This window comes from Dendrobates tinctorius, unplaced genomic scaffold (genome assembly GCF_039654945.1).
Source record: "Dendrobates tinctorius isolate UK_male_01 unplaced genomic scaffold, ASM3965494v1 ptg000029l, whole genome shotgun sequence".
Classification (NCBI taxonomy): domain Eukaryota; kingdom Metazoa; phylum Chordata; class Amphibia; order Anura; family Dendrobatidae; genus Dendrobates; species Dendrobates tinctorius.
In genome coordinates this window covers 20,136,143-20,145,223 of record NW_027361697.1, presented here as the reverse complement: position 1 = coordinate 20,145,223, position 9,081 = coordinate 20,136,143, and positions in this window count along the sequence as shown.

Below are 9,081 nucleotides of genomic sequence, written 5' to 3'. Positions count from 1 at the left end.
AAACTAACTTGAATGGACAGGAAAGGAAAGATAATGTCTGCAATCTGCCAAAAAACCTGACCAAAAATAATGTCCAACGCTTCTGATAACAAAATTAACCCTGAAGTCACTAGACTTCTCCCACTATATCAGCACTCTGGAATATTCTGAGACAGAGCAAAAAGAGGCCAATCTAATAAAGGACAAAAAGGCAAATTGGCAAATAAGATAAATAAGAGTGGAAATTCAGCACAGCCCAGCCGGGCTGGCTGACCACACAAAAACTGAGTTAACCAACATGAGCAAGTGTGAACATTAGCAAAAAACAAACTTAACTTGAGATGACTGGAGCAGAGCTGAAATCCAAGACCTGAGAAACAGACTGAATCACCAGCAACAGGATAGGGCGTTGGCTGTCTTACATCCAGTCTGATACTCCAGAGATCCAATCACTATCCTCCTCGTCAGGTGGCAGACCATTACCAATTAAACTAACCTCACTACCTCCTGTCACTACCAGAGGGAGAACGGAAGGAGAACTCCGGGGCAGAGGGAAACTTTATGTCCTTGGCCTTCGCCCAACAGCACGCAGTTCCTTTGGTGCCACTTCCTCACCCCGTGACTGTTGTGAGATCATTTTCCCCTTCGTCACTGAGGTCTGGTGAACTCCCTATTCTGGTAAAGGAAGGTAATGAGCCTGATTATCAGGCACCTGAGCCTAATGAGGATGACTGGCTGAGTGGAGTCACTGACTGGATATAAGGCTGCCGACGCCCTTCTGCCCTGCGGGTGATTTCTCTGTGGACTTCTAGGACACCAGTCTGATTCCTGCTCCTCTAAAGCTAAGTTTTCTGCTTGCCTGTTAGCATTTGTGTTTTGTTTTTGTTTTCCTTGCTTTTCTGGATTCTGCCATTCCCTGCTGGGTGAGCTGAATCTCCTTTTGCCGGTTGCTCTGTCTTCAGAATATTCCTGAGTACTGACATAGCTTTTTGAAGCCTAGCGTCTTCAGGGCCTTTTTCACTGTCAGTCTGTTGGCTCTTATTTTCATAGGGTTTTTCACGAATTGCAGACAGCAGCCTTCCTGTCCTTTCCTATCTAGTTAGCTTGGGCCCCGTCTTTGCTCAGTCTATCTTTCTGTCTGTGTTAGTGTTTTCATCTTGCTTCACCGTCATTATATGTTGGGGGCTGCCTATTGCTTTGGGGTCTGCTCTGGGGCAGTTTAGATTTCCCCTTTCTTTAGGCCTATTTAATTCTCCGGCTGTGATCGAGGGGTCTAGGGCATCGTAGGAACCCCCCACGGCTACTGTTAGTTGTTGTGATAGGATCAGGGGTCTGCAATCCGATAGCTGCCAACCTCTCTGGTTTTCTGGACTTAGCTAGCATTTCTGTTTTTGCCTCCTACGGTGACTCAATCATAACAGAATCACCCGCCATACCGCAGATCCTAGGGTACTCAATAGCAGGAAGGAATTGTGTTTAAAAAAAAAAAAAAGTGTGTGTATATTCTTTCCTCTATATCTCTGAGGCCGTAGGGGGAATTTTTTTTTCTCTCAATGGAGATAAAGCACTTGTCTGATCGTGTGGAGCAGCTCGCTGCGGAAGTGCGGGGAATTTCCGCCTACCTTGCTCGTTCACATGCTGTTGACCCAAAGATCCCTACACCTGATGTATTTTTTGGGGATCGATCTAAATTTTTGAGTTTCAAAAATAATTGTAAATTATTTTTTGCCTTGAAGCCTAACTCGTCAGGGAGCTCCGCGCAGCAGGTTAAAATTGTCATCTCTTTGCTGCGTGGCGATCCCCAGGATTGGGCGTTTTCTTTGAAACCAGATGATCCTATTCTGACTAATGTGAACGCATTCTTTCAAGCTTTGGGGTTGTTGTATGACGAACCTTATGCTATTGATCAGGCTGAAAAGACCCTGTTGGCATTGAACCAGGGTCGAGATTCTGCAGAGTTGCACTGTCAAAAGTTCCGAAAGTGGGCGGTCCTTACTACCTGGAATGATAATGCCTTGGCTGCTCTCTTTCGGAAGGGTTTGTCAGAAGCCGTAAAAGATACTATGGTGGGATTTCCTGTTCCCTCTGGTCTGGACGATTCTATGTCATTAGCCATTCAGGTTGATCGGCGTTTATGTCAACGCAGGATTGCACGAGAGGTGTTGCCACCGGTTGAACAGACGTCTGAACCTATGCAATGTGATAGAGTTTTGTCTAAGGCGCAACGTCAGGAGTTCAGAAGGCGTAATAAGCTGTGTTTTTTCTGTGGAGATGCCTCCCATATTATTTCTGTTTGTTCTAAACGAGAGAAACGCTTTGCACACACGTTTTCTGTTGGTGGTGTTCAACCTAAGTTTCTTCTGGCAATTACTCTGATCTGCTCCCTGTCCACATTTTCCGCCAAGGCTTTTGTGGATTCGGGAGCAGCGCTAAACCTAATGGACTTGGATTTTGCTAAACGTTGTGGATTTCCGATGACACCTCTGCAGACCCCTATCCCTTTGAGGGGGATTGATGCTACTCCTTTGGCTAAAAAAACCCTCAGTTTTGGTCCCAGGTGGTCATGCGGGTCGCCCCAGACCATCAAGAAAATTGCAGATTTTTGGTGTTGCATGGTCTGCATGATGCCGTTGTTCTGGGGTTTCCCTGGTTGCAAATTCATAATCCAGTTTTGGATTGGAAATCTGTGTCTGTGGTGAGTTGGGGTTGTCGGTGTGCCTTTAGTGAGGCTCCGTTTTTTTCCACCTCTCCTCAGTCGCATGATGTTCCTGACTATTTGGCGGACTTTTATGATGTATTTAGTGAGAATGAGTCTGCGTCCTTGCCTCCTCATAGGAGTTATGACTGTGCAATTGAACTAAGCCCGGGGTGTAAATTTCCCAAGGGTCGGCTGTTCAATTTATCTGTACCCGAGCACGAGGCTATGCGGTCCTATATTAAGGAGGCGTTGAAGAAGGGTCATATTAGACCATCCTCTTCACCCTTAGGTGCCGGGTTTTTTTTGTGGCCAAAAAGGATGGTTCTTTAAGGCCTTGTATTGATTATCATGCCCTCAATAAAATTACTATTAAATATCAGTATCCGTTACCCCTGATTTCGGATCTATTCTCTAGAGTTAGCGGTGCTTGCTGGTTTACCAAGCTTGACCTCAGGGGGGCGTATAATCTTATCCGCATTAAGCAGGGGGATGAATGGAAGACGGCGTTTAATACTCCGGAGGGACATTTTGAGTACCTGGTGATGCCTTTTGGGCTCACTAATGCCCCTTCTGTCTTCCAGTGCTTCATGAACGATATTTTCCGAGACTTTGTCGATAAATTTTTGATTATCTATCTGGATGATATTTTGATCTTCTCCAAGGATTGGGATTCTCATGTGGAACATATTCGGACTGTGTTCCGGATCTTGAGGGAGAATTCCCTGTATGTCAAAGAATCGAAATGCCTTTTTGGAGTACAGAGGATTTCATTTTTGGGATTTATTTTGTCTCCGTCAACTATTGAAATGGACCCCGCCAAGGTACAGGCCATTTATGATTGGGTTCAGCCCACTTCTTTGAAGGCCCTCCAGAAGTTTTTGGGTTTTGCTAATTTTTATCGGAAATTTATAGCAAAATTTTCTAGTATTGCCAAGCCATTGACTGATCTGACTAAGAAGGGTGCTGATGTGTTGAATTGGTCTCCGGAGGCGGTTGCTTCCTTTCAGGAGCTGAAGCGTAGATTTACCTCCGCCCCGGTTTTGCGGCAACCTGATGTCTCACTCCCGTTCCAGGTAGAGGTGGATGCTTCAGAGATTGGTGCAGGAGCTGTTTTGCCCCAAAAGGATCCTGTAACATCTAAAATGAATCCCTGTGCTTTCTTTTCCCGAAAGTTCTCTCCATCTGAACGTAACTATGATGTGGGGAATCGGGAACTGTTGGCCATGAAATGGGTATTTGAGGAGTGGAGACATTGGTTGGAGGGAGCTAAACATCAAGTTGTGGTCCTCACTGACCACAATAATTTGATTTACCTAGAGTCGGCTAAACGCTTGAACCCTAGACAGGCTAGGTGGGCCTTGTTTTTTACACGTTTTGATTTTGTGGTCTCTTTTCTTCCTGGAACTAAGAATGTCAAGGCAGACGCCCTCTCTAGGAGTTTCTTTGCTGATTCTCCTGTGGTGACCAAGCCTGCTACCATCTTAGGTGAAGGGGTAGTTCTTTCTGCCATCTCGCCCGATTGGAGACTTGCTCTGCAAGAGTTCCAGGAGGACAAACCTGAGCGTTGTCCCAGTGGAAAGTTGTATGTTCCTGACCAGTGGAAGAAGAGAGTGATGTCTGAAGTTCATTGCTCTGCATTGGCTGGTCATCCAGGTATTTTTGGTACTAGAGATCTGGTGAGTCGCTCTTTTTGGTGGCCCACCTTGTCTCATGATGTCAGGAATTTTGTGCAGTCCTGTGGGACTTGCTCCCGGTCTAAATCTTGTTCTCGCTCTAGTGGGTTGTTGATGCCTTTGCCGGTCCCCAGGAGGCCATGGACCCATATTTCATTGGATTTCATCTCTGATATGCCGGTCTCTCAAAGAATGACTGTTATTTGGGTGATTTGTGATAGGTTCTCTAAGATGGTTCATCTTGTACCACTCCCTAAGTTGCCATCTTCCTCTGAGTTGGTGCCCCTGTTTTTGCAACAGGTGGTTCGCTTACACGGGATTCCTGAGAACATTGTATCTGACAGAGGAGTTCAGTTTGTGTCTAGATTTTGGAGGACTTTCTGTTCCAAGCTGGGAATTCAGTTGTCCTTCTCTGCTTTTCACCCTCAGACCAATGGGCACACAGAGAGAACAAACCAGACCTTGGAGTCGTATTTGAGATGTTTTATTTCCGCTGATCAGGATGTTTGGGTTTCGTTTTTGCCCTTGGCCGAATTTGCTTTAAATAATAGAGCTAGTTCTGCCACTTTGATGTCACCTTTTTTTTGTAACTTTGGGTTTCATCCTCGATTTTCTTCAGGGCAGGTGGAGCCTTCTGCCTGCCCAGGTGTTGACACTGTGGTGGAGAGAATGCACCAGATCTGGGACCAAGTGGTGGATAAGTTATCTCTCTCCCAGGAAAAGGCCCAGCGGTTTTCCAATCGACATAGGACCATTGGTCCCCAGTTTAAGATTGGTGATATGGTGTGGTTATCATCAAAAAATATTGCTATGAAGGTGGCTTCTCCTAAGTTTAAGCCTAGATTTATTGGACCTTACAAGATTTTGGAGATTATTAATCCGGTCTCTTTTCGTTTGGCTCTTCCTGTCACATTTAAAATCCATAATGTGTTCCATAAGTCCTTGTTGAAGAGGTTTGTTGAACCAGTTGTTCCTGGGGTGGCACCTCCAGACCCTGTATTGGTTGAAGGTAACATGGAATATGAGGTAGAGAAAATACTGGATTCCTGTCTGGCTAGACGGAGACTCCAGTATTTGGTTAAGTGGGAGGGTTATGGTCAGGAGGATAATTCCTGGGTCTCTGCCTCTGATATTCATGCCAAAAGATTGGTGCGTGCCTTTCATCTGGCTCACCCTGATCGCCCTGGTGGCGTGGTTGAGGGTTCGGTGACACCTCCTCAAGGGGGAGGTACTGTTGTGAGTTCATTTTCCCCTTCGTCACTGAGGTCTGGTGAACTCCCTATTCTGGTAAAGGAAGGTAATGAGCCTGATTATCAGGCACCTGAGCCTAATGAGGATGACTGGCTGAGTGGAGTCACTGACTGGATATAAGGCTGCCGACGCCCTTCTGCCCTGCGGGTGATTTCTCTGTGGACTTCTAGGACACCAGTCTGATTTCTGCTCCTCTAAAGCTAAGTTTTCTGCTTGCCTGTTAGCATTTGTGTTTTGTTTTCCTTGCTTTTCTGGATTCTGCCATTCCCTGCTGGGTGAGCTGAATCTCCTTTTGCCGGTTGCTCTGTCTTCAGAATATTCCTGAGTACTGACATAGCTTTTTGAAGCCTAGCGTCTTCAGGGCCTTTTTCACTGTCAGTCTGTTGGCTCTTATTTTCATAGGGTTTTTCACGGATTGCAGACAGCAGCCTTCCTGTCCTTTCCTATCTAGTTAGCTTGGGCCCCGTCTTTGCTCAGTCTATCTTTCTGTCTGTGTTAGTGTTTTCATCTTGCTTCACCATCATTATATGTTGGGGGCTGCCTATTGCTTTGGGGTCTGCTCTGGGGCAGTTTAGATTTCCCCTTTCTTTCTTTAGGCCTATTTAATTCTCCGGCTGTGATCGAGGGGTCTAGGGCATCGTAGAAACCCCCCACGGCTACTGTTAGTTGTTGTGATAGGATCAGGGGTCTGCAATCCGATAGCAGCCAACCTCTCTGGTTTTCTGGACTTAGCTAGCATTTCTGTTTTTGCCTCCTACAGTGACTCAATCATAACACGTGACCATCAGGGTGGTCAATGGTTCGACCTTACCGTCCCAAATTACACTCCAGACAGCACCCCTTGGGCTCTCAATCTCGCCGTCTCACCACGAGACGCTGTCTCTGCTCATTATGCCCGAGGGCATCGACCAGGTTCTCCTAGGAGTTCCCTGGCTTCGTTGCCATTCTCCTCATATAGAGTGGTCCTCTGAGAGAATACTGGGTTAGAGCAATTCCTGTGAGGGTAGATGCATGAGGGTCTGCGTTCAGGTAGCCTCCACCGAGGTGCCCGTGGATCTCTTCGCACTCCCAGGACACTACCAGCAGTACACGGATGTGTTTTCTAAAAAATCTGCAGAGATTATTCCACCCCATCGCCCCTACAACTGTCTTATAGGCCTTTTGCCAGGCGCGGAGCCTCCTTGAAGGCCGCGTATATCCTCTGTCTCTCCTGGAGACGGAGGCCATGTCACAATACATCCGGGAGAACCTGGCAAGAGGGTTTATTAGGAAGTCGGTATCACCAGCGGCGGCAGGGTTCTTCGTACAGAAGAGTGGAGAGCTGCGCCCTTGCATTGATTACAGAGGTCTCAATGCCATAACCGTCAAAAACAAGTATCGTCTTCCCCTGATCTCTGAGCTGTTTGACAGGTTGCGAGGGGCCCAGATCTTCACTAAGCTAGATCTACGGGGGGCTTACAACTTGATCCGCATACGTGAAGGGAACGAGTGAAAGACAGCCTTTAATACCAGGGATGGCCACTATGAGTATCTGGTCATGCCCTTCGGCCTCTGTAACGCACCAGCTGTCTTCCAGGACTTCGTGAATGATGTCTTTCGCGATATGCTCTCCACCTCGGTGGTGGTCTATCTGGATGACATCCTCACCTTCTCTCCAGATTTGGCCTCCCACTGGAGAGACGTGTGGTGCCCCCCAGGAGTATGGTCGCCAGAGTGGCTTTGCCTTCCTCCAGGGGAGGGTAATGCCAGGCTTGGAGGCAATGATGGGTCTCTCTCGCAGTCAATCTATGCATGCAACACAGTTCCACTCCACGCCAGCAGGGGAAACTCTGAACCAGGATTAAGGGCCAGGAGGAAGGGGTGGTTAGTTAGTTAGTCTGCGGAGGGTGAAGTGTGAAGACGTGTGGAAGGAGCGCTGAGATAGAGCGGAGAGGACGAGCTCATCTCTGGAGAGAGTGCATGAACTGGAGCCTGGTCTCCACGGTTGTACGGATACTAATGGTCCTGCAACAGACACCAGAGGAGTAGGAGGCTGTAAATGCCCTACTCCCATCTAAGACTTGAGGGCACAACATCAGCTTGGATAGTGAGCCGAGACTCAGGAGAGAGGAGTCCCCGAGATAGGCTACAGCTGTCTGCGGTGCAAGTGAGGTTCTTGAGAACATCTGTCTGGAGGAACTCCAGTGTAACTCAGTACTGGGAGTACTTCACTCGAATAAGCGCTTTTAAGGAGACTGCAAAACCCATCTGCTGAGAGAGAATCTCTGAGTTGCTTCCAGGCTAGCCTGCTCCAATACCATCTGTAATCAGGACCCTGGACTGCAGTTACCAAGTAAAGGTACAGAAATTGCACCCCGCTGTGTCTTGTCTGCTTCCTACCTTTCCGGCACCGCTACATCCCCGTGGCCAACCACATCTACACTGCCCTGGGACTATAGCTTCACCTGTGGGAAGCTTTTACATCTTTGCTGCACCATACCATCAGTCCCAGCTGATCGGCATGCAGCGTCGGCTTAACACCTCCCTTGCCAAGCACCACAGGTGGCGTCACGAACTATTCATCTAACTACATTCCACCATTCAAATCTTTCTATTACTTGGGTGCCCAGGGCCACGGTCCGGGTCACCGCTGCTGTGACACATCCCACTGATACCGGCCCGGTACTGAGTACCCCACAGCCCTGGGAGGGCGACCCAGACGTCTGCAAAGTCTTTGACCGTTTGCGGGCGAATTCTCTCTTCGCCAAGTTGGAGAAGTGTCAATTTGAGCAGGAGTCTTTGCCATTCTTGAGCTATATCATCTCGGCCCAGGGGTTGGCTATGGATCCTGCCAAATTTCAGGCAGTAATGGACTGGCAGGAGCCCCACTCTCTTAAAGCGATGCTGCGTTTTTTGGGGTTTGTTAGTTACTACCGCCAGTTCATTCCCCATTTCTCCACACTGGTGGCTCCTTTGGTCGCCCTCACCAAAAAGGGAGCCAATCCTAAGGTTTGGTCAGAACAGGTCTCCACGGCCTTCTCGTCTCTTAAGACCCATTTTGCTGGCGGTCCTATCCTCCATTGTCCCGATGTGGATAAACCCTTTATCCTAGAGGTAGATGCCTCGTCCGTCGGTGCAGGAGCAGTCCTTTTCCAGAAGGATGCTCAAGGTCGGAAGCATCCCTGCTTCTTTTTCTCCAAGACCTTCTCACCGGTGGAGAGAAACTACTCCATCGGGGACAGGGAGCTGCTGGCAATGAAGTTGGCCTTTTCCGAGTGGAGACATCTCCTGGAGGGAGCCCGATTTCCCTTTCAGGTGTACACCGATCATAAAAACCTGGTGAACTTACAATCGGCTCAGCGGTTGAACTCTCGCCAAGCCATGTGGTCGCTTTTCTTCTCCCGCTTCCGCTTCACCCTGCACTATCTGTCCAGTGAGAAGAACGTCCGGGCTGATGCTCTCTCTTGCTCGGTGGTGTCAGCTGAGGAGGAGGAGGCTGAA